At 38.8% G+C, this 24,664-nt stretch overlaps 1 protein-coding gene and 1 non-coding gene across 5 annotated transcripts in view; one reads left to right on the forward strand and one right to left on the reverse strand.

The window, feature by feature from the left end:
* The window catches only part of OCA2 (OCA2 melanosomal transmembrane protein), a 317,417-nt gene that overhangs the window by 103,654 nt on the left and 189,099 nt on the right, over nt 1–24,664 (reverse strand). The gene's annotated exons all lie outside the window — the stretch shown is intronic.
* LOC112583163 lies at nt 22,337–22,442 on the forward strand. Its single transcript, XR_003107506.2, has one exon. It is a non-coding gene; the product is annotated as a U6 spliceosomal RNA (small nuclear RNA).

Below are 24,664 nucleotides of genomic sequence, written 5' to 3' on the forward strand. Positions count from 1 at the left end.
AACCAAGTCTTCCTGGGATCCTGGATGGTTGACATCTGCCAGGAGGGTCACAGCCTGAGATCAGCTCCCCACAGGAGACACATGGCACACCTGAGAGGAGCTCTTGCAGCATACCCAGGACACTGAGCAGCCAGGACCATGGAGGTGATTAAGATGCACAGCCCACCTAGGACAGTGCGCTCACCAAGCACCTGATTGCCTGAGCTGTTCTGACCTTGGAAAGGCACAAAATGAACAACCAAGTCTGTGCCTTTGTGGAGTACCCGAAAACCTGAACCTGAGCAGTGTAGACCAGGGAAGTACATGCCACTATGAGAACTGGGACAAGCCCAGTGTGATTCATACAGTGTGAGCACTTCCCACACAAGCCAGTGATATTTGTTTGCTGTGTTCCTTCTTCCCCACAACACAACTGAACAAGTGAGCAAAAATAAGTGATCACCTTCACCCCCTTGAGTCACGGTGAAAATTAGACACTGAAGAGAAGTGCAAACAGATGAAGCCAAAATAAACAAAGAAGAGGGAACTGCTCTGAAACTGACAGGTGCAACAGATTAAAACCTTGTAGTTAACATTGACTAAGCATTGGAAGGGGCCTATAGACCTTGAGAAGAAGTATAAGCTGGAACAAGGAACTATCTGAAACTGAACTGACCCCACACTGCCCTCAACAGCTCCAGAAAAATTCCTAGATATATTTTTACTATCATTTTTTAATTTCTTTTATTTTTAACTTCTTTATTACTCCTTTAATATTCATTTTTATAACCTACTTGCAAAAAAAAGACCCTATTTTTAAAACAAATTTCATATATATATATATTTCTTTTTTAATTTTTTGTGATTTTGTTTTGTATTTCTACTATTGTATTTCTGGGAGTCTCACTTCTACTCTGAATTTTTAATCTTTGCTTTTTGGTATTTGTTATCAATTTTGCACATTTAAGAATCTAATCTTCAGCACCCATTTTTAGTTAGGGGTGTGATTACTGGCTTGATTGCTCTCTCCCCTTTTGATGCTCAATTTTGTCCCCCAGGTCACCTCTATCTCCTTCCTCCCCCTTCTCTTCTCTACTTAACTCTGTGAACCACTCTGGGTGTTCCAAACTGTGGAGAGCACATAGGGAACTGATTACTGGCTAGATTGCTCTCTCCCCTTTTGACTCTCCCTCTTCTCCTCCTGGCCACCTCTATCTCCCTCCTCCCTCTCCTCTTCTCCTCTCCATGTAACTCTGTGAACCTCTCTGGTGTCCCTCATTGTAGAATTGTTTCAGCATTAACCTAAATTTTTATCATCTGTGGTGGATGGATGGCGAAGTCTTGAGGCTACTGTAAGAATAAGACTGAAAGCCAAAAGCAGGAGGCTTAAATCCAAAACTAAAGAATACCAGAAAACTCCTGACCCCAGGGAGCATTAATCAACAAGAACTCATCCAAAAGCCTCCATAACTACACTGAAACCAAGCTCCACCCAAGAGCCAACAAGTTCCAGAGCAAGACATACCATGCTAATACTCTAGCAATGCAGGAACACAGCCCTGAGCATTAAAATAGAGGCTGCCTAAAGTTAAACCAAACCCTTAGACACCCCCAAAATTCACTACTGGATGCTTTATTGCACTACAGAAAGAAGAGATCCAGCTCCACCCACCAGAAAACTGTCGCAAGCTTCCCTAACCAGGAAACCTTGACAAGCCACTCATCCAACCCCCCCAACAGGGAGCAATCTCCACAATAAAGAGGAAACACAAACTTCCAGTATACAGAAATGCCACCCCAAACACAGCAATCTAAACAAAATTAAAAGACAGACAAATAGTCAGCAGGTAAAGGAACATGATAAATGCCCACCAAGCCAAACAAAGGAGGAGCAGATAAGGAGCCTACCTGAAAAAGAATTCAGAATCATGATAATAAAAATGATCCAAAATCTTGAAAACAAAATGGAGTTACAAATAAACGCTCTGGAGACAAGGATTAAGAAGATGCAAGAAAAGTTTAATAAGGACCTAGAAGAAATAAAAAAGAGTCAATCAATAATGAATGCTACAATAACTCAGATCAAAAGCACTCTGGAGGGAACCAACAGTAGAATAACTGAGGCAGAAGATAAGATAGGTGAGGTCGAAGATAGAATAGTGGAAATAAATGAACCAGAGAGGAAAAAAGAAAACAGAATAAAAAGAAATGAGGACAACCTCTGACACCTCTGGGACAATGTTAAACCCCCCAATATTTGAATGATAGGGGTCCCAGAAGAAGAAGACAAAAAGAAAGGCCATGAGAAAACACTTGAGGAGATAATAGTTGAAAACTTCCCTAAAATGGGGAAGGAAATAGACACCCAAGTCCAAGAAACCCAGAGAGTCCCATTCAGGATAAACCCAAGGCAAAACATCCCAAGACACATATTAATCAAATTAATGAACATAAAACACAAAGAACAAATATTAAAAGCAGCAAGGGAAAAAAAAAAACAAATAACACACAAGGGGATTCTCACAAGGATAACAGCAGATCTTTCCAAAGAAACTCTTCAAGCAAGAAGGGAAAGGCAGGACACACTTAAAGTGATGAAAGAGAAAAATCTACAACCCAGATTACTGTACTTAGCAAGAATCTCATTCAAATATGAAGGAGAAATCAAAAGCTTTACAGACAAACAAAAGTGGAGAGAACCACCACACCAGCTCTTCAACAAATGCTAAAGGATCTTCTCTAGACAGGTAATACAGAAAATGTTTATAAACTCGAACTCAAAACAACAAATGAATGGCAACGGGATCATCCTTATCAATAATTACCTTAAAAATAAATGGGTTGAATATCCCAACCAAAAGACAAAGACTGGCTGAACGGATACAAAAACAAGACTCCTATATATGCTGTCTACAAGAGACCCACCTCCAAACAAGGGACACATACAGACTCAAAGTGAAGGGCTAGAAAGCAATATTTCCTGCAAATGGAGACCAAAAGAAAGCAGGAGTAGCAATACTCATATCAGATACAATAGACTTTGGAATAAAGGCCATGAAAAGAGACAAAGAAAGATACTACATAATAATCAAAGGATCAATCCAAGAAGAAGATATAACAATTATAAATATATATGCACCCAACACAGGAGCACCACACTATGTAAGGCAAATGCTAACAGATATGAAAGGGGAAATTAACAGCAACATAATAATAGGGGGAGTCTTTAATACCCCACTCACACCTATGGATAGATCAACTAAACTGAAAATTAGCAAGGAAACACAAACTTTAAATGATACAATGGACCCGTTAGACCTAATTAATATCTATAGGACATTTTACAAGTAAACAATGAATTTCACTATTTTCTCAAGTGCACACGGAACCTTCTCCAGGATAGATCACATCCTAGGCCATAAATCTAGCCTTCATAAACTCAAAATTTTACATCATCTCAAGCGTCTTTTCTGATTATAATGTGGTAAGATTAGATGTCAACTACAGGAAAAACAAACTATTAAAAATACAAACATATGGACGCTGAAAAACACACTTCTGAATAACCAAAAAATCACAGAAGAAATCAAAAAAGAAATCAAAATATGCATAGAAATGAATGAAAATGAAAACCCAAAACCTATGGGATTCAGTTAAAGCAGTGCTAAGGGGAAGGTTCATAGCAATACATGCCTACCTCAAGAAACAGGAGAAAAATCAGAAAAATAACCTAACTCTACATCTAAGGCAACTAGAAAAAGAAGAAATGAAGAAACCCAGGGTTAGTAGAGGGAAAGAAATAATAAAAATTAGAGCAGAAATAAATGAAAAGAAGTAAAGGAGACCATAGCCAAAATCAACAAACCTAAAAGTGGGATCTTTGAGTATATAAATAAAATAGACAAATCATTAGCCAGACTCTTCAAGAAAAAAAATAGAGAAGAATCAAATCAACAAAATTAGAAATGAAAATGGAGAAATTACAACAGACAACACAGAAATGCAAAGGATCAAAAGAGACTACTGTAAACAAATATATGTCAATAAAATGGACAACTTGGAAGAAATGGACAAATACTTAGAAAAGTGTAACTTTCCAAAACTGAATCAGGAAGAAATAGAAAATCTTAACAAACCCATCAGAAACATAGAAACTGAAACTGTAATAAAAAATCTTCCAACAATCAAAAGCCCAGGACCAGATGGCTTCAGAGCTGAATTCTACCAAACATTTAGAGCAGAGCTAACACCTATCTTATTCAAACTCTTCCAAAAAATTGTAGAGGAAGAAAAACTTCCAAACTCATTCTATGAGGCCACTATCACCCTAATACCAAAACCAGACAAAGATGCCACAAAAAAAGAAAACTACAGACCAATACCACTGATGAACTAAGATGTAAAAATCCTCAACAAACCTCTAGCAAACAGAATCTAACAACACATTAACAAGATGATCAAGTGGGCTTTATCTCAGGGGTGCAAGGATTCTTCAATATGTAATATCTGATACAACATATTAACATATTGAAAGATAAAAATAATATGATCATCTCCATAGATGCAGAGAAAGCCTTTGACAAAATTCAACAACCATTTATGATAAAAACCCTCCAGAAAGCAGGAATAGAAGGAACATACCTCAACATAATAAAAGCCATATATGATAAACCCACAGCAAACATTATCCTCAATGTTGAAAAGTTGAAAGCATTTCCCCTAAAGTCTGGAAGAAGACAAGGGTGCCCACTCTCACCACTACTATTCAACAGTTTTGGAAGTTTTAGCCATAGCAGTCAGAGAAGAAAAAGAAATAAAAGGAATACAGATTGGAAGGGAAGAAGTAAAACTCTCACTGTTTGCAGATGACATGATCCTCTAAATAGAAAACCCTAAAGACTCCACCAGAAAATTACTAGAGCTAATCAATAAATATAGTAAAGTTGCAGGATATGAAATTAACACACAGAAATCCCTTTCATTCATATACACTAACATTGAGAAAACAGAAAGAGAAATTAAGGGAACAATTCCATTCATCATTGCAATGAAAAGAATAAAATACTTAGTAATAAGTCTACCTAAAGAAACAAAAGAACTATATATAGATAACTATAAAACACTGATGAAAGAAATCAAAGATGACACAAATAGATGGAGAAATATACCAGGTTCATGGATCAAAAGAATAAATATCGTGAAAATGAGTATACTACCCAAAGAAATCTATAGATTCAATGCAATCCCCATCAAGCTACCAACAGTATTTTTCACATAACTAGAACAAATAATTTCACAATTTGTATGGAAACACACACACACAAATCTTGAAAACCAAAGCAATCTTGAGAAAGAAGAATGGAACTGGAGGAATCAACCTGCCTGACTGCAGACTATACTACAAAGCTACAGTCATCAAGACAGTATGGTACTGCACAAAGACAGAAATATAGATCAATGGAACAAAATAGAAAGCCCAGAGATAAATCCACGCACTATAGACACCTTATCCATGACAAAAGAGGCAAGAATATACAGTAGAGAAAAGACAATCTCTTTAACAAGTGGTGCTGGGAAACTGGTTGACTACTTGTAAAAGAATGAAACTAGAACACTTTCTAATACCATACACAAAAATAGACTCAAAATGGATTAAAAATCTAAATGTAAGACCAGAAACTATAAAACCCCTAGAGGAAAACATAGGCAAAACACTCTCTGACGTAGATCACAGAAGGATCCTCTATGACCCACCTCCAAGAGTAATGGAAATGAAAGCAAAAATAAACGGGACCTAATTAAAATTAAAAGCTTTTGCACAATGAAGGTAACTGCCGGGAGCCAGCATGGGAGTCCCCACCCATGACAAGGTCATGTGGGAGAGTTCTGGTGGGCAAGGTGAGCCAGAACTCAAGGGGTGCCCCTCTGGGCCTGCCTGAGTGTCTACTCCAAAACCAGAGCCTGTCTGTTTTACTGCTTCATGACTTTCACCAACTTCTCTAACAGTCACGGGGGTTATCCCCAACCACCTTTTTTCTGAAGGAAATCAACTTAGAGCTCTAGCTAATTAGCCTCCTGGGCATAATAGGAGTGTTTAAATCCAAACCCCTCAGACGGCTCTCTAACTTGCCTGACAGGTTTACCCACCGCGAGAGGCATGGGAAGCTTAAGATATTCAAATAGTATAGAGCCTCTCGGAGAGTTAGAAATTGTTAGAACTAGTAGAAGATTTCATTGTTGAGCCAATGCTTGCTGCCAAGTTTCCACATCCCCTGTATTGCATCCTTAAAAGTGTATTAATATAGTTGGTACATAGAAAAAGTAAGTAGTGGCCTTGGTGCTAACAACTTTAAACCCTTAAGGTAATAAATTCTTTCCTTGTTGTAAACCCACTGCACTTCTGCCCTATTGGAATGCAACTTTATCTAACACCTTCGGAGGATGGTGCCAAACTTTAAAATAATTAATCTTAGAGAAAATAAGTCTTATGGTTGACAAACCTTTATCAGAGTCATAAAATGTTAACAGGCCTTCTGGCCATAAGATGATGTAAATCACCTAAACCATTTGTATACAATAAGTTTGCAGAAAATAAAGCCTGGTCTCAATAAGGATCAAAGACTGCTGACTTTGCATGATTTCACACCCCCTATTATCCTCTATGTACAACTTAAGGTATATAAGCTCCCTTTGAAAATAAAGCTACGGGCCTTGCTCCACGCTTGGTCTCCCCGTGTCGTTCTTTTTTTCTCTTTCCTTTTCCTTTTCAGTCTGATCCCCTGGAGTGCAGGGGCCCTCTGTGTTCACTTTCCTGTCTGGGCTTCTAAGACCCACTCGAGAAGGTGCCTAAGGTGGGGCACCTTCTGTGATTCGAGAGGGTGCCTGAGGCCTACGTGAACAGAGCAAGTCCTGTGCTGGGGCTTTATTGGCTTTCTGCATAAACCAAGGAATATCAGCCTCTTTTCTCTCCTCTATTTTCTTAACTGCAAAATTCTTTCCCTGTCTCTTTCTCCTTTTATCTATTATTTATCTTTTAATCGCCAACACCATCCTCCCGAGAGATCCCTGGCTCCTACAGGGCTGGACCCTGGTAGGTAACTATAAGCAAGGTGAAAATACAGACTTCAGAATAGGAGAAAATAATAGCAAAAGAAGCATCTGACCAAGAATTAATCTCAAAAATATACCAGCAGCTCCTGCAGCTCAATTCCAGAAAAATAAGTGACCCAATCGAAAAATGAGCCAAAGAACTGAACAGACATTTCTCCAAAGAAGACATACAGATGGCTAAGATGGCTAACAAACACATGAAAAGATGCTCAACATCACTCATTATCATAGAAATGCAAATCAAAACCAAAATTAGGTACCATCTCACGCCATTCAGATGGCTGCTATCAAAAAGTCTACAAACAATAAATGCTCAAGAGGGTATGGAGAAAAGGGAACCCTCTTACACTGTTGGTGGAATGCAAACTAGTACAGTCACTATGGAGAACAGTGTGGAGTTTCCTTAAAAAAAAAAAAACTGGAAATAGAACTGCCATACAACCCAGCAATCTCACTGCTGGGCATACATACCGAGGAAACCAGAACTGAAAGAGACATATGTACCCCAACATTAATCACAGCACTGTTTACAATAGTTAGGACATGGAAGCAATCTAGATGTCCATCAGCAGATGAATGGATAAAAAAGCCGTGGTGCATATACACAATGAAGTATTACTCAGCTATTAAAAAGAATGCATTCGAATCACTTCTAATGAGGTGGATCAAACTGGAGCCTATTATACAGAGTGAAGTAAGTCAGAATAAAAAACACCAATACAGTATATTAATGTGTATATATGGAATTTAGAAAGATGGTAACAATATGCAAGACAGCAAAAGAGACACAGATATAAAGAACAGACTTTTGGACTCTGTGGGATAAGGGGAAGGTGGGATGATTTGAGATAATAGCATTGAAACATATATATTAACATATGTGAAATAGATCACCAGTCCAGGTTCAATGCATGAGACAGGACGCACTGGGATGACCCTGAGGGATAGGATAGGGAGGGAGATGGGGGAGGCGGGGAGGTTCAGAATGGGGGACATATGTACACCTATGGCTGATTCATGTCAATGTATAGCAAAAACCACTACAATATTGTAAATAATGAGCCTCCAATTAAAATAAATTAATTAATTTTAAAAATGAAAAGGCAGAGGAACCAGAGATCAAATTGCCAACATCTGTTGGATCATAGAAAAAGCAAAGGAATTCCAGAAAAACATCTACTTCTTTACTGACGACACTAAAGCCTTTGACTGTGGATCACAATAAACTGTGGAAAATCCCTAAAAGAGATGGGAATACCAGACCAACTTACCTGTCTCTTGAGAAACCTGTATGCAAGTCAAAGAGCAACAGTTAGAACCGGACATAGAACAACGGACTGGTTCAAAACTGGGAAAGGAGTACATCAAGGCTGTATATTGTCACCTTGATTATTTATCTTATATGCAGAGTACATCATAAGAAATGCCGGACTGGATGAAGTTCAAGCTGGAACCAAGATTGCCTGGAGAAATATCAATAACCTCAGATAAGCAGATGACACTGCCCTAATGGCAGAAAGGGAAGAGGAACTAAAAAGCCTCTTGATGAAAATGAAAGAGGAGAGAGAAAAAGCTGGCTTAAAACTCAACATTCAAAAAACAAAGATCATGGCATCTAGTCCCATCACTTCATGGCAAATAGACGGGGAAACAATGGAATCAGTGACAGATTTTAATTTCTTCAGCTCCAAAATCACTTTGGGTGCTGACTACAGCCAGGAAATTAAAAGACTCTCATTTCTTGGAAGAAAAACTATGACAAACCTAGACAGTGTATTAAAAAGCAGAGATGTCACTTTACCAACATGGGTCCATCTAATTAAACTTATAGTTTCTCCAGTAGTCATGTACAGATGTGACAGCTGAACCATAAAGAAGGCTTTAATACAGAAGAGTCGATGCTTTTGAATTGTGGTGCTGGAGAAGACTCTTGAGAGTCCCTTGGACTCCAAGGAGATCAAACCAGTCAATCCTAAAAGAAATCAGTCCTGAATACTCATTGGAAGGACTGATGCTGAAGCTGAAACTCCAATACCTTGGCCACCTGATGCAAAGAGCCAACTCATTGAAAAAGACCTTGATGCTGGAAAAGATTGAAGGCAGGAGGAGAAGGGTGCAGCAGAGGATGAGATAGTTGGATGGCATCATTGACTCAATGTACACAAATTTGAGCAAAGTCCAGGAGATAGTGAAGGACAGGGAAGCCTGGCGTGCTACAGTCCATGGGGTCACAAAGAGTTGAACACGACTGAGTGACTGAACAACAACAACAATACATTAATGGAATGAAAGGGGAAAAATTATATGATTATCTCAATTGACACAGAAAAGATATTTGACAAAATCCAGCATCTTTATAATTAAAAATACCCAGAAAAATAAGAATAAAAGGGAAGTTTCTTCATCAACATGATAAAGGAACTTTACAAAAAATCCACAGCTAACACCATGGAAAACAGACTGGTTCCAAATAGGAAAAGGAGTACGTCAAGGCTGTATATTGTCACCCTGCTTATTTAACTTATATGCAGAGTACATCATGAGAAATGCTGGGCTGGAAGAAGCACAAGCTGAAATCAAGATTGCTGGGAGAAATATCAATAACCTCAGATATGCAGATGACACCATCCTTATGGCAGAAAGTGAAGAGGAACTAAAAAGCCTCTTGATGGAAGTGAAAATGGAGAGTGAAAAAGTTGGCTTAAAGCTCAACACTCAGAAAATGAAGATCATGGCATCTGGTCCCATCACTTCATGGGAAATAAATGGGGAAACAGTGGAAACAGTGTTAGACTTTATTTTTCTGGGCTCCAAAATCACTGCAGATGGTGATTGCAACCATGAAATTAAAAGACGCTTACTCCTTGGAAGGAAAGTTATGACCAACCTAGACAGCATATTCAAAAGCAGAGACATTACTTTGCCAACAAAGGTCCGTCTAGTCAAGGCTATGGTTTTTCCAGTGGTCATGTATGGATGTGAGAATTGGACTCTGAAGAAAGCTGAGAGCCGAAGAATTGATGCTTTTGAACTGTGGTGTTGGAGAAGACTCTTGAGAGTCCCTTGGACTGCAAAGAGATCCAGACAGTCCATTCTAAAGGAGATCAGTCCTGGGTATTCCTTGGAAGGACTGATGCTGAAGCTGAAGCTCCAGTACTTTGGCCACCTCATGTGAAGAGTTGACTCGTTGGAAAAGACCCTGATGCTGGCAGGGATTGGGGGCAGGAGGAGAAGGGGACAACAGAGGATGAGATGGCTGGATGGCATCACTGACTCGATGGACATGAGTTTAGGTAAACTCTGGGAGTTGGTGATGGACAGGGAGGCCTGGCATGCTGCGATTCATGGGGTCGCAAAGAGTCGGACACGACTGAGTGACTGAACTGAACTGAACTGAACACCATACTCATTAGTGAAAGGATGAAAGATTTTAGCTTAAGATCATGGATAAAATAAGTATGCCCACTTTTATCACTTCTATTCAACACTGAACTGGAACTTCAATGCAGAAAAAATTATCAAGAAAAAGAAATAAAAGGTCTCTGAGTTGGAAAGTAAGAAGTAAAACTAAATACTAACAGATAACATTGTCTTATACATAGAAAATCTGCAGAAAAAGAATCCAGAAAAAAGCAACAAACAATATGCAGGGTATGAAATCAATGCACAAATGTCAGTTGTGTTTCTATATATTTGCAGTAAGTTAACTGGAAAAAAATAAGTAAGCAACTGTATTTCAAGAGCATATAGAAGAATAGAAAAAAAAAAAATGAAAGTGTTAGTCCTCAGTCATGTCCAATTCTTTACAACCCCATAGACTGTAGCCAACTGGGCTCTCCTGTCTTGTTATTTTCCAGGCACAAATTCTGTAGTGGGGTTGCCATTTCCTTCTCCAAAGGATCTTCCCAATCCAGGGATCAAATTCAGGTCTCCTACATTGTGAGCAGATTCTTTACTGTCTGAGCCATCAGCGAAGCCCAAGAATAGAATACCAGGGAATAAATAAACTGAAAAGGTAAAGGATTTGTACACTGAAAACTAGAAACATTGCTGGAAAAAAAGTTAACAAAGAGAAATCCTATCTTTGTGAGTAGAAAACCTTAATATTTCTAAGATGTTAATATGACCCAAAGAGACCTACAGATTAAGTGTATTTTCTAACAAAAATGCTTTCCTTGCATAAATGGAAAATCCAACTCTCAAAATCATGGGATTGCAAGGGTTCCCAAACAGTCAAAACCATTTGAAAAAGAGCAAAGTCAGAGAACTCATATTTCCTAATTTCAAAAGTTGCTACAAAGCTACAGCAATAAAAACAGTGGGGTACTGGAATAGAATTTAGAGTCCATAAATAAACCCATATATCTATGACCAATTTATTTTTGAGAAGGCTGTCACATCCATTCAATGGAAAAAGAGTCATCTCTTCAACAAATTGAGCTAGGACAACTGAATTTCCACATGCAAAAGAATAAAGTTGGACCCCTTCATCACACCATATACAAAATTAACTCTGAATGTATCAGTGAAAAATATAACAGTTAAAGCCATAAAAGTCTTAGAAGAAAACATAAAGGTAAATCTTTCTGACCTTGGATTTGGCAATGGATTCTTAGATATGATAGTAAAACACAAACAACATAGGAAAAAACAAATTGGACTTCATCAAAATTAAAACCTTTTGTGCATCAAAAGACATTATCAGAGAGAAGAAGATAGTGGAGGGGTAGCTGAATGTGGAGTACATCTCTCTGCATGGATACATCAGGAATACACCTTCAGACACAGAAGTGCATACAGAACACCAGCTGAGAGTGGACAGGAGTACCTGACCAGTGGAAAAGAATATATAGAACCATGCAAAACTCGGTAGGATGAAGGAACTAGGGTGGAAAACAGGAGTGTTAGTAGGATTGGACCTGCCCTTGGTGGGTGGGGGAACTGAAGCAGGAGTTTTATCCCCACATTAGGGCAATTGCCTGAGTCAGAGGAAGAACATTTAAGGCTGAGAGGGAAACAGCTGATCTGTGGCAGCCTAAATGGAATGAGAATCAGACAGTCCCTGCCACATATATACATATCCCAGACAGGGACACAGGTCCCCTGAAAGGGGCAGCAGCTGGGAGCTGGAGCATAGCGTTTATGGAGCAATCCCAGGGTGAGGGCTGCTGTTGACTGCAAGAGACAGATCAAGGGGATGTGAGGGAGGAGACTGTGGTGGGAAATGCCTGTGGAGGAAAGCCAGGAAGCCATGGAAGCAAGGCGATACTGCTGAGTCATGCATACCAGGTGAAGCCATCACTATAGCCTCTCTCCCCCCACACACCAGCATTGGCAGCTGACCAATAGAGAGGCTGGCCTGATGCACTGAACTACAGAGTAGGACCCCACCCATGGTGCTCCTTTAAGTGACTGATGCGCTGAACCACAGAGTAGAACCCCACCAAGGGTGCCCCTTTAAGTGCCTGAGGCTGCCGATCTACAGAGTAGGACCCAAGCCGGGGGCCCCCTCTATGTGCCTGACACACCAAACAACAGAGAAGGACCTCAAGCAAGGGAGCCCTCTAAGTGCCTGAACCTGCAGAGCTACAGACAAAAACTGGCTAAAGAGGCCTTCTGATTGCCAGCTACAAGAGGCATGAAAAAAGACTCTGATAGGGCCATAACTCCTGCATCGGAGGCAGTCCATGTCCCTGCAACTTGGCACCGCCAGGATCCCTGCAAGCCAAGCAGCTGTGCCACCTTTATGCCCAACTCTCACTGGGCCAGAGCTACCACAAGCAAAAAAAAAAAGTCTTGCTTCTATGCACATAGGATTGCTTCAGTAGTGTCCGACTCTTTGCAACCCTGTAGACTGTGGCCTGCCAGGCTTCTCTGTCAGGGAAGGGGGTTCTCCAGGCAAGAATACTGGGGCGTATTGGCCAATACGGGTTGCCATACCCTTCTAGAGCACTATATTTCCTGCTGCCCAAGCCGCTAACTTCCCTGAGTACCTGGTGCTGCCAGAACCCCTGCAACCCAAGCAGTTGCACCACCTCCACACCTGACCCTCACAGGGGCAAACCAAGTCCTCCAGGGCAGCCTCAGGAGCAAACCCCAGTAGATGACCTACATGTGGAGGTGGAAATAAAACCACAATTGAAACCCAGGGGCAGTGTGACTAAGGAAGAAGACCCAAAACTTCCCACCAGCTATACAAGCTGCAGATTAAATCCACATGATCAACTAAGCAGACTGTGTCTATGGAATATATAAAAGATCACTGAGAGCTCCCACAAAAGAAAATGCACTAGTTCTGATAGCTGTGGACATTTGAAGCAAGAACACACAGGAGTAGGACCACATTAGAATCTGAGCTGCCCCCACAACAGGTCCAGAGATCTCAGCTGGTGTTCTGCATGCACTTCTGTGTTGGAGGGTATCCTAGGAAGGTGAGGTGGACTGTGACCTCCAGCAAGGGAAAGTACTCTGACAGCAGTGACTCAAGAAAAACATTTATTATTCTCATGTTTTGACTTGTTCTGTAGATTCTTTTGGATCTTTTTTTCTCCCCACACCCCCCATCCCCCGCCCCCCACCATTGTAGTTGTTGCTTTTATTGGCACTATATTGTCGCCCTGCTTATTTAACTTATATGCAGAGTACATCATGAGAAACGCTGGGCTGGAAGAAGCACAAGCTGGAATCAAGATTGCCGGGAGAAATATCAATAACCTCAGATATGCAGATGACACCACCCTTATGGCAGAAAGTGAAGAGGAACTAAAAAGCCTCTTGATGAAAGTGAAAGTGGAGAGTCAAAAATCTGGCTTAAAGCTCAACATCCAGAAAACAAAGATCATGGCATCTGGTCCCATCACTTCATGGGAAATAGATGGGGAAACAGTGGAAACAGTATCAGACTTTATTTTTCTGGGCTCCAAAATCACTGCAGATGGTGACTGCAGCCATGAAATTAAAAGATGCTTACTCCTTGGAAGGAAAGTTATGAACAACCTAGATAACATATTCAAAAGCAGAGACATTACTTTGCCAACAAAGGTTCGTCTAGTCAAGGCTATGGTTTTTCCAGTGGTCATGTATGGATGTGAGAGTTGGACTGTGAAGAAAGCTGAGCACAGAAGAATTGATGCTTTTGAACTGTGGTGTTGGAGAAGACTCTTGAGAGTCCCTTGGACTGCAAAGAGATCCAACCTGTCCATTCTGAAGGAGATCAGTCCTGGGTGTTCTTTGGAAGGAATGATGCTAAAGCTAAAACTCCAGTACTTTGGCCACCTGATGTGAAGACTTGACTCATTGGAAAAGACTCTGATGCTGGGATGGATTGGGGGCAGGAGGAGAAGGGGACGACAGAGGATGAGATGGCTGGATGGCATCACTGACTTGATGGACATGAGTCTGACTGAACTCCAGGAGTTGGTGATGGACAGGGAGGCCTGGTGTGCTGTGATTCATGGGGTCGCAAAGAGTCGGACACGACTGAGCAACTGAACTGAACTGAACTGATGCAATCTAATTAAACTTTTGAGCTTTTTTTATCTTTGTCAGTCACATTTTTTATTATTGTTATAAACCTCTGCCTCTACACTAAGCTTTTGCCATTCTGGGGAGTTTTCCTTTTTTCTTTCTTTAATTTTAATTTTTAATTTTTTAAACCTATTATTATTTTTCTACATTTATTCCTTTGTTTATTTTTCCTACTGTTCTTTTCACCTTGCAATTAATCTTTAATGTATATAAATCTTTTTTATCTACCTCTATTTAACTTTGCATACTTATTCTTTCATTCTTCTACTTCTTTCCTTTCCTCTCAACATATTTGTTAGTTTTATTTTCATTGCTTTATTCCCAAATTGGCATCTTGCTTTCATTTTGTTTTCCAGTCAGTGCTTTAGTTAATTTTGTTCTGGTAAACATAATTTTTGGTTTCCTCTGTTCACCAGGTCAATCTATTTTACTTTATTTTTGTTGGGCTGTTTTGATTTTGCTTATGTGTGTATATGTATATGTGTATATTCAGTCACACTTTTTATTGTTGTTATAAGCCTCTGTATCTATGTTGAGCTTTTGCAGTTCTGTGGAGTTTTCGGGGTTTTTTGTTTTGTTTTGTTTTGTTTTGTTTTCTTCTTCCATTTTTTTCTTTCTTCTTTTTTTTATAATTTTAACTTTTTTTTAAACCTATTGCTTTTTCTATATTTATTCATTTGTTTTCCTTTCCTACTGTTTTTTTCCCCTTGCAGTTAATCTTTAATGTATATAAATCTTTTTCATCTACCTCTATTTAACTTTGCATATCTATTCTTTCTTCCTTTACTTTCTTTCTTTTCTTCTCAACATATTTGTTAGTTTTGTTTTCATTGCTTTATTCCCCACTTGGTACCTTGCTTTAGTTTTGTTTTCTGCCTTGTGCTTTACTTAGTTTTGTTCTTAACAAGAAAATGCAATTTTTGATTTCCTTTCTTCACCAGGTCAATCTATTGTACTTTATTTTGGTTGGACTGTTTTGACTTTGCTCATGGGTGTATATGTATATGTGTATATTCCATTATTTTAATTATTATTTGCTTGATTTTGTAACTGGCACTTGTCTGGAGTTCATCTTTGCTTTCTCATTTTTGGATATTTGTTTTAATCTCACTTAATGCCATAAGAAACCACTTGAATCTTCATTCCTGGTCAGAGATCAATCCCTGAGACTTTGGACTGGGAATAGTGACTCCAAGACCCTGAACTACCGGAAAACATACCTCATTTCAGTTCAGTCACTCAGTCGTGTCCTACTCTTTGCGACCCCATGAATCGCAGCACACCAGGCCTCCCTGTCCATCACCAACTCCTGGAGTTCACTCAGACTCATGTCCATCAAGTCAGTGATGCCATCCAGCCATCTCATCCTCTGTCGTCCCCTTCTCATCCTGCCCCCAATCCCTCCCAGCATCAGAGTCTTTTCCAATGAGTCAACTCTTCGCATGAGGTGGCCAAAGTACTGGAGTTTCAGCTTCAGCATCATTCCCTCCAAAGAAATCCCAGGGCTGATCTCCTTTAGAATGGACTGGTTGGATCTCTTTGCAGTCCAAGGGACTCTCAAGAGTCTTCTCCAACACCACAGTTCGGCGCTCAGCCTTCTTCAGAGTCCAACTCTCACATCCATACATGACTACTGGAAAAACCATAGCCTTGACTAGACGGATCTTTGTTGGCAAAGTAATGTCTCTGCTTTTGAATATGCTATCTAGGTTGCTCATAACTTTCCTTCCAAGGAGTAGGCATCTTTTAATTTCATGGCTGCAATCACCATCTGCAGTGATTTTGCCACCCCAAAAAATAAAGTCTGATACTGTTTCCACTGTTTCCCCATCTATTTCCCATGAAGTGATGGGATTGGATGCCATGATCTTCGTTTTCTGAAGGGAGTAGCAAATAGCGAGCACTCATACAAAGAAAACCACCTAAATAAAAGACAACCTAGTATCACCCAACCACCAATAGCACCCTGTGCAGGATGCCTCATCTAAACAACAAACAAAACAAAAATAAAAACCCAATCATCAGCAGACAGGATTACCATCTCACTCAGCCTTGCTCATTAGAGGAAAAACAAACAAACAAACAAACAAAAACTCGCACAAATCTCACCCTATAGGAACCTTACACAAACCACTGGTCCAACCACAGGAGGGCGGAAATCAAAAGGAAGAAAGAATTCAACCTTGAAGCCTGGGAAAAGGAGTTCTCAAACTCAATAAGTTAAAAAAAAATAATAATAATAATCAAAAGGCAGAGAAATACTAAACAAATGAAGGAACAAACTAGAAACACAGAAGCTCAAATAAATGAAGAGGAAATAGGCAAACTTCCTGAAAAAGAATTCAGAATAATGATAGTAAATTTGATCAAAAACATTGAAAATAAAATGGTGAAAATGCAAGAATCAATTAACAAAGACCTAGAAAAATTAAAGAATAAACATACAGAGACAAACAACACAATTACTGGAATTAAAAATACTCCAGAAGGAATCAATAGCAGACTATCTGAAGCAAAAGAACGAATCAGTGAGCTGGAAGATAAATTGGTGGAAATAACTTCTGAAGATCAGAATAAAGTAAAGAGAATGAGAAGAACTGAGGATAGTCTCAGAGACCTCAGGGACAATATTAAATGCACCAACATTCAAATTATAGGGGTCCCTGAAGAAAAAGAGGAAAAGAAAGGGTATGGGGAAATGTTTGAAGAAATTATAGTTGAAAAATTCCCCAACATGAAAAAGGAAATAGACAATCAAGTCCAAGAGGCACAAAGAGTCCCATACAGGATAAACCCAAGGAGAAACACGCCAAGACACATACTAATCAAACTAACAAACACTAAACACAAAGAAAGAATATTAAAAGCAGCAAAGGAGAAGCAACAAGTACAATACAAGGGAAACCCCATATGCTTAACAACTGATTTTTCAGCAGAAACTCTGCAGGCCAGAAGGGAATGGCAGGATATATTTAAAGTACTGAAAGGGAAAAATCTACAACCAAGATTACTGTATCCAGCAAGGATCTCATTCAAAATTGTTGGAGAAATAAAAAGATTTTCAGACAAGCAAAATTTAAGAGAATTCACTACCACCAAACCAGCTTTACAACAAATGATAAAGGGACCTATATAGTCAAGAAATACAAGAGAAGAAAAAGATCTACAAAATCAACCCCAAATAATTAAAAAAATGGCAATAAGAACATATATATTAATGATTACTTTAAATGTAAATGTATTAAATGCTCCAACCAAAAGACACAGACTGGCTGAATGGATACAAAAACAAGATCCATATATATGCTGTCTACAAGAAACCCACTTCAGACCTAAAGACACATATAGACTGAATGTGAGAGGCTGGAAAAATATATTCCATGCAAATGGGAAGCAAAAGAAAGCTGGAGTAGCAATCCTCATATCAGATAAAATAGACCTTAAAATAAGATTACAAGAGATAAGGGAGGACACTACATTATGATCAAGGGATCAATCAAAGAGGAAGACAATGCAATTGTAAATATATATGCACCCATCATAGGAAAACCCAATATATAAGACAAACACTAATAGACATAAAAGGAAAAATTGACAGTAACACAATAATAGTAGGAGACTTTAACACCCCACTCACACTAATGGACAGATCATCAAAACAGAAAATTAATAAGGAAACATAAATCTTAAATGAAACATTAGATAAGATGGATCTCATTGATATCTTCAGGACATTCCATCCAAATACAGAAGAATACACCTTCTTCTCAAATGCACATGGAACATTCTCCCGGATAGACCACATCTTCGGTCACAAATCAAACCTCAGTAAATTTAAGAAAACTGAGATCTTATCAGTCATCTTCTCCGACCACAACACTATGAGATTAGATGTCAATCACAAGAAAAAAAAACTGTAAGAAATGCAAATACATGGAGATTAAACATGTTTCTAAATAACCAACAGGTTACTGAAGAAAAAGGGAAATCAAAAAATTGCTAGAAACAAATGACAATGAAAACACGACAACTCAAAACCTATGCGATGCAGCAAAAGCAGTTCCAAGAGGGAAGTTTATAGCAACACAATCCTACCTCAAAAAAAACAAGAAAAACATCGAATAGACAACCTAACTTTACACCTAAAACAACTGGGAAAACAACAACAACAACAACAAAATTAGTAGAAGGAAAGAAATCATAAAGATCTGAGAAGAAATAAATGAAAAAGAAATGAAAGAAACAATATTAAAGATTAATAAAACTAAAAGTTGGTTCTTTGAGAAGATAATAAAACAGAAACCTTTAACCAGATTCATGAAGAAAAAAAAAAAAGAGAGAAGAATCAAATCAACAAAATTAGAAATGAAAAAGGAGAGGTTACAACAGACAATGCAGAAATACAAAGAATTATAAAAGACTATTATGAAAAACTATATGGCATTGGCACCCCACTCCAGTACACTTGCCTGGAAAATCCCATGGGCAGAGGAGCCTGGTAGGCTGCAGTCCACGGGGTCATGAAGAGTCGGACACAACTGAGCGACTTCACTTTCACTTTTCACTTTCATGCATTGGAGAAGGAAATGACAACCCACTGCAGTGTTCTTGCCTGGAGAGTCCCAGGGACGGGGAATCCTGGTGGGCTGCCGTCTCGGGGATCGCACAGAGGCAGACACAACTGAAGCGACTTAGCAGCAGTAGCAGCAGCATATGGCAATAAAATGGATAACCAGGAAGAAATGGACAGATTCTTAGAAAAGTTCAATCTTCCAAGATTGAACCAGGAAGAAATAGAAATTATGAACAATCCAATTACAAGCTCTGAAATTGAAGCTGTGATCAAAAATCTCGTAAAAAACAAAAGCCCAGGACCAGATGGCTTCACAAGAGAATTCTATCAAACATTTAAAGAAGTCCTTCTAAAACTCTTTCAAAAAATTGCAGAGGAAGGAACACTTCCAAACTCATTATATAAGGCCACCATCACCCTGATACCAACACCAGACAAAGACAACACAAAAAAGAAAACTAAAGGCCAATATCACTGATGAATATAGACGCAAAAATCCTCAACAAAATTTTACCAAACAGAACTCTGCAACACGTCAAAAAATCTCATACCCCATGATAAAGTTGTGTTTATTCCAAGAATGCAAGGATTCTTCAATATACACAAATCAATCAATGTGGTACACCATATTAACAAATTGAAAGGTAAAAAAAAATATGATAATCTCAACAGATGTAGAAAAAGCCTTTGACAAATTTCAGCACCCATTTATGATTAAAACTCTTCAAAATATGGGCATAGAAGGAACGAACCTACCTCAACATTGTAAATGCCACATATGATAAGCCTACAGAAAACATTATTCTCAATGGTGAAAAACTGAAAGCATTCCCCCTAAGATTAGGAACAACACAAGGTTGTCCACTTTCATCACTATTATTCAACATAGTCCTAGCTAGAGCAATTAGAGAATAAAAAGAAATAAAAGGAATCCAGATCAGAAAAGAAGTAAAGGTCTCAATGTGTGCAGATGACATGGTATTATACATAGAAAATCCTAAAGATAGTATCAGAAAATTACTAGAGCTAATCAGTGAATTTAGCAAAGTTGCAGGATACAAAATCAATACACAGAAATCACTTGCATTTCTATATACTAACAATGAAAAATCAGAAAGAGAAATTAAGGAATCAATCCCATTCACCATTGCAACAAAAAGAATTAAATATCTAGGGATAAACTTACCTAAGGAGACAACATAATTCCACACAGAAAATTATAAGACACTGATGAAAGAAATCAAAGAAGACATAAACAGATGGAGAGATATTCCATGTTCCTGAGTAGAAGACTCAATGTTGTGAAACTGACTATACTACCAAATGCAATCTACAGACTCAATGCAATCCCTATCAAATTACCAATGGCATTTTTCACAGAACTAGAACAAAAAATTTCACAATTCATATGGAAACAGAAAAGATCCTAAATAGCCAAAGCAGTCTTGAGAAAGAAGAATGGAGAAGGAGGAATCAACCTTCATTGCTTCAGATTATACTACAAAGCTACAGTCATCTAGAAAGTATAGTACTGGCACAAAAATAGAAATATAGACCAATGTAACATAATAGAAAACCCAGAAGTAAACCCATGCACCTATGGGTACTTTATTTTTGACAAAGGAGGAAAGAATATATAATGGGGCAAAGACAGCCTCTTCAATAAATGGCCCTGGGAAAACTGGACAGCTATGTATACAAGAATAAAATTAGAACCATACACAAAGATAAATGCAAATGGATTAAATGCCTAAATGTAAGACCAGAAACTATAAAAATCTTAGAGGAAAACATAGGCAGAACACCCGATGACATAAATCAAAGCAAGATCCTCTATGACCCATCTCCTAGAGTAATGGAAATAAAAACAAAAGTAAACAAATGAGACCTGATTAAACTTTAAAACTTTTACACAGCAAAGGAAACTACAAGCAAGGTGAAAAGACAACCCTCAGAATGGGAGAAACTAATATCAAATGAAACAACTGACAAAGGATTAATTTCCAAACTATACAAGCAGCTCCTACAGCTCAAAACCAGAAAAACAAACAACCCAATCAAAAAGTGGGAAAAAGACCTAAACAGATATTTCTCCAAAGAAGACTTACAGATGGCTAATGAACACATGAAAAGATGCTCAACATCGCTCATTATTAGAGGAATGCAAATAAAAACCACACTGAGATATCACCTCACACCAGTCAGAATGGCCCTCATCAAAAAGTCTACAAACAATAAATGCTGGAGAGGGTGTGGATAAAAGGGAACACTCTTGTACTTTTCATGGGAATGTAAACTGATACAGCCACTAAGGACAACTGTATGGTGATTCCTTTAAAAACTAGGAATAGAACAACCATATGACCCAGCAATCCCACTCCTAGGCATATACCCTGAGGAAACCAAAACTGAAAAAGACACATGTATCTCATTGCTCATTGCACCACTATTAACAATAGCTAGAACATGGAAGCAACCTAGATGTCCATCAACAGATGATGGATAAAGAAGTTGTGGTACATATACACGATGGGATATTACTCGGCCATTAAAAGGAACCAAGAACCTATTATACAGAGTGAAGTGAGTCAGAAAGAGAAAAATAAATATCATATTCTAACACACATAAACAGAATCTAGAAAAACATTACTGAAGAATTGATTTACAGGGAAACAATGGAGAAACAGACCTAGAGAATAGACTTATAGACAAGGGGAGAGGGGAGGAGAGAGTAAGATGTATGGAAAGAGTAATATGGAAACTTACATTAACATATGGAATTAGATAGCCAATGGGAATTTGTGGTATGGCTCAGGAAAATCAAACAGGGTTCTGTATCAACCTGGAGGAGTGGGATGGGGAGGGAGATGGAGGGAGTTTCAAAAGGGAGGGGATATATGTATACCTATGGCTGATTCATGTTGAGCTTTTATAGAAAACAACAAAATTCTGTAAAGCAATTATTCGTCAATAAAAAAATAAAAAGAAAAAAAAGACATTTTCAGAAAGTGAAAAGACAACCTATAGAATAGTAGATAATATTTGCAAATCATATAACTGATAGTGCTTTAATAAGGAGAATATAAAAATACATAAAACTCAATGACAAAAAGACAAGACAGTTTATCAATAAAAATGGGCAATGAGTGCTCGCTTGGCATCACACATACTAAAATTGGAACGATACACAGAAGATTAGCATGGCCCCTGCGCAAGGATGACACACAAATTCATGAAGCGTTCCAAATTTTTAGGCAAAACACTCTCCAACATACATCACAGCAGGATCCTCTATGACCCACCTCCCAGAATATTGGAAATAAAAGCAAAAATAAACAAATGGGACCTAAATAAACTTAAAAGCTTCTGCACATCAAAGGAAACTATTAACAAGGTGAAAAGGCAGCCTTCAGAATGGGAGAAAATAATAGCAAATGAAGCAACTGACAAACAACTAATCTCAAAAATATACAAGCAACTCCTACAGCTCAACTCCAGAAAAATAAATGACCCAATCAAAAAATGGGCCAAAGAACTAAATAGACATTTCTCCAAAGAAGACATACAGATGGCTAACAAACACATGAAAAGATGCTCAACATCACTCATTATCAGAGAAATGCAAATCAAAACCACTATGAGGTACTATTTCACACCAGTCAGAATGGCTGCAATCCAAAAGTCTACAAGCAATAAATGCTGGAGAGGGTGCGGAGAAAAAGGAACCCTCTTACACTGTTGGTGGGAATGCAAACTAGTACAGCCACTATGGAGAACAGTGTGGAGATTCCTTAAAAAACTGAAAATAGAACTGCCTTATGATCCAGCAATCCCACTGCTGGGCATACACACTGAGGAAACCAGAAGGGAAAGAGACACGTGTACCCCAATGTTCATCCCAGCACTGTTTATAATAGCCAGGACATGGAAGCAACCTAGATGTTCATCAGCAGATGAATGGATAAGAAAGCTGTGGTACATATACACAATGGAGTACTACTCAGCCATTAAAAAGAACACATTTGAATCAGTTCTAATGAGGTGGATGAAACTGGAGCCTATTATACAGAGTGAAGTAAGCCAGAAAGAAAAACACCAATAGAGTATACTAACGCATATATATGGAATTTAGAAAGATGGTAACAATAACCCTGTGTACGAGACAGCAAAAGAGACACTGATGTATAGAACAGTCTTATGGACTCTGTGGGAGAGGGAGAGGGTGGGAAGATTTGGGAGAATGACATTGAAACATGTGTAATATCATGTATGAAATGAGTTGCCAGTCCAGGTTTGATGCATGATACTGGATGCTTGGGGCTGGTGCACTGGGACGACCCAGAGGGATGGTGTGGGGAGGGAGGAGGGAGGAGGGTTCAGGATGGGGAGCGTATGTATACCTGTGGCGGATTCGTTTTGATGTTTGGCAAAAGTAATACAGTGTTTCAGGTTTAAAAATAAAATAAAATTTTAAAATAAATAAATAAATAAATTTTAAAAATGGGCAATGGACTTGAGTCGCCATTTCTTTAATGCTCATCATCATTAGTCATTCAGTTCAGTCGCTCAGTTGTGTCCGACTCTTTGCAACCCCATGAATTGCAGCATGGCAGGCCTCCCTGTCCATCACCAACTCCTGGAGTTCACTCAAACTCATGTGCATCGAGTCAGTGATGCCATCCTGCCATCTCATCCTCTGTCGTCCCCTTCTCCTCCTGCCCCCAATCCCTGCCAGCATCAGGGTCTTTTCCAATGAATCAACTCTTCGCATGAGGTGGCCAAAGTACTGGAGTTTCAGGTTTAGCATCATTCCTTCCAAAGAACACCCAGGGCTGATCTCCTTTAGAATGGACTGGTTGGATCTCTTTGCAGTCCAACGGACTCTCAAGAGTCTTCTCCAACACCACAGTTCAAAAGCATCAGTTCTTCGGTGCTCAGCCTTCTTCACAGTCCAACTCTCACATCCATACATGACTACTGGAAAAACCATAGCCTTGACTAGACGAACCTTTGTTGGCAAAGTAATGTCTCTGCTTTTCAATATGCTATCTAGGTTGGTCATAACTTTCCCTCCAAGGAGTAAGTGTCTTTTAATTTCATGGCTGCAGTCACCATCTGCAGTGATTTTGCAGCCCAGAAAAATAAAGTCTGACACTGTTTCCCCATCTATTTCCCATGAAGTGATGGGACCAGATGCCATGGTTTAGTGTCTGAATGTTGAGCTTTAAGCCAACTTTTTCACTCTCCTCTTTCACTTCCATCAAGAGGCTTTTTAGTTCCTCTTCACTTTCTGCCATAAGGGTGGTGTCATCTACATATCTGAGGTTCTTGATATTTCTCCCAGCAATCTTGATTTCAGCTTGTGCTTCTTCCAGCCCAGCGTTTCTCATGATGTACTCTGCATAGAAGTTAAATAAGCAGGGTGACAATATACAGCCTTGACATACTCCTTTTCCTATTTGGAACCAGTCTGT

This window comes from Bubalus bubalis, chromosome 2 (assembly GCF_019923935.1).
Source record: "Bubalus bubalis isolate 160015118507 breed Murrah chromosome 2, NDDB_SH_1, whole genome shotgun sequence".
NCBI classification, from domain to species: Eukaryota; Metazoa; Chordata; class Mammalia; order Artiodactyla; family Bovidae; genus Bubalus; species Bubalus bubalis.